Consider the following 2,744-nt stretch of genomic DNA (forward strand, 5'->3'; position numbering starts at 1 on the left):
AGCTGAGTTGTCAATTCAACCACACCTGGAGATTAATTATCTACAGCAAAGTGATCAGTAGCAAAGTAGTTTGATAGTTTTGATAATGGTGCTAGTAGCAACGGTAACAATAACAGTGATAGCAGTAGTTTGTAGCAAGTGTAATAGTGATGATAGCAATAGTAACACATCAAGATCAATAAGGATAAATTCGTAGGCATTGGATCGGTGACTTGTTGGATGATATTCATCATGTGACAGTTATAACCTAGGGCGATACGACACTTGCTTCAGTTCATCGATATAATGTAGGCATGTAATCCGTAAATAGTCATACGTGCTTTGTTAAAAGAACTTGCATGACATCTTTTGTCCTACCCTCCCGTGGTAGCGGGGTCCATATTGGAAACTAAGGGATATTAAGGCATCCTTTTAATAGAGAACCGTAACAAAGCATTAACACATAGTGAATACATGAACTCCTCAAACTACGGTCATCACCGGGAGTGGGCCCGGTTGTTGTCACTCTGGGGTTGCCGGATCATAACACGTAGTAGGTGACTATAACTTGCAAGATCGGATCTAGAACATGGATATAATGATGATAACATAAACGGTTCAGATCTAAAATCATGGCACTCGGGCCCAAAGTGACAAGCATTAAGCATATCAAAGTCATAGCAACATCAATCTAAGAACATAGTAGATACTAGGGATCAAGCCCTAACAAAACTAACTCGATTACATGATGAATCTCATCCCACTCCTCACCGACCAGCGAGCCTACGAAGGAATTACTCACTCCCGGTGGAGAGCATCATGGAATTGGCGATGGAGAAGGGTTGGTGATGACGAAGAACGAAGATCCCCCTCTCCGGAGCCCCAAACGGACTCCAGATCCGCCCTCCCGAGGAAGAATAGGGCTTGGCGGTGGCTCCGTCTCGTGGATCATGATAATTCTTCCTCCCTGATTTTTTTCTGATATGTGAATTTATAGTATCATGGGGTCTTCAGCGGGGCCACCAGGTGGGTACAACCCACCTGGGCGCGCCAGGATAGGGGGGCGCGCCCTGGTGGGTTGTGCCCATCCAGGGCCCCCTCTCTGGTGGGTTTTGGCTCCAGAAAATCTTATTATTGATATAAAAAATCCTCGCATAGTTTCCTTCCATTTCGAGAACTTTTATTTCTGCACAAAAACAACACCATGGTAGTTCTGTTGAAAACAACGTCAGTCCGGGGTTAATTTCATTCAAATCATGCAAATTAGAGTCCAAAACAAGAGGAAAAGCGTGAGAAAAAGTAGATACGTTGGAGACGTATCATCTACCTACTGTCAAAAAGAAATATGAAATGCTTATTCTTGGGGAAATGCATATCCCCATTGAGGTAACTTAGTGATTTACGAAAGTTCTTCGGTTTCATGTGAATCGAAAGTGGTTGTTAATAAGACTTGATCAACCTTATTAATGGATCATTTTTGAACGGTATGAAGTTGATGAATTCAGTAAGCACTACCCTCTGTCCCTACCTTTTTTCTCTGTTTTTATTAGTTAAATAAAATAAGATGCCATGTTTTGTCTATTTTCTGAATTTCCCGTGCAATAAAAATGACCCAAAAATAAAAGTTCTCAGAATGCCTTGAAAAATTTACATGATTTTTTCTGAATATTTGAGGATTTTTGGCGCAATAAACATCAAAGGGAGGTGCACCAGGTGGGCACAACCCACCTGGGCACGCCAGCATCCCCAGGCGCGCCTTCGTGGGTTGTTGTCCCCACGTGGGCCCCCTCACTTATCTCTTTAGCCCACATCATCACTTACCTCCAGAAAAAAAATCCCCATTGCTCTCTCTCCCGTGTTCTTGAGCTCAAACCCGTGAATTTTGATCTCTTTGCTCGAAGCTCCGTTTCCGAAACTATTTCGAGGGATTGTTGCTTGGTATGTGACTCCACCATTTGTTCGATTAGTTTTTGTTTTAGTGGTTTATACTTTGAATAATTAGCTACTCTTGGTGCTGCTGTAGATGTGCTTGCATGTTGAATTCTTAGTGTTCTAAGTAGTTTGAATGCTTGTTATGGCCTCTATGTGTCCCTATGAGTAGTTGCTATCAATCTTATAAAGTTTTGTTGACAAAATTTTGTCACCCCAAAATTTTGTTTTCAGAAAATTGTACACGGACATGATGAACCTATTTGGAAGGAGTTCTTCGAGGAGACGATCCTCGGGGGCATCTTCTAGTGGCAGTTCCGCTCGTCGGTCTTATGTTGAACCAAGTGAAAGTTCCACGTGAGATGCACCATCAAGACATGTTTATGGCCTAGCGATGAATATATGGTGCGTGTGGGCTTTAAGGAGGAATTTTAGTAAAATGTTCACAATGCCGACCTCGATCCCTACCTTTCAGATAAGCGTGAATAACACCAACTTCTCACTGAATCATTTGTCAAAGGATTTAAATATTTTCCACGTGAGTCTAGGGTGTCGTTTATGCTTTATGATAATCCATTTACTATCCCACCAGAGAATTTTGCTTACCATTGCAAACTTCCATTTTGGGGTTCGCTTGATGAGCCACCAGTGGTTGAGTTCGAGTCTTGCTTGACTAGCCTTTTCTATGGTGAAAATATTTTGCATTATTTAATGGGAAATGCATAGTAGGCAAGCAAGACTGTAGCATACTTTGTGCGCCAGACTTGAGCCTCATTCACACCACTCTCACTAGTGAAAGAAATTATAACCTTGGAGCGATTGTTGGACGTAGACTT

The sequence above is a fragment of the Triticum dicoccoides genome, chromosome 2A, assembly GCF_002162155.2.
Source record: "Triticum dicoccoides isolate Atlit2015 ecotype Zavitan chromosome 2A, WEW_v2.0, whole genome shotgun sequence".
Classification (NCBI taxonomy): Eukaryota; Viridiplantae; Streptophyta; class Magnoliopsida; order Poales; family Poaceae; genus Triticum; species Triticum dicoccoides.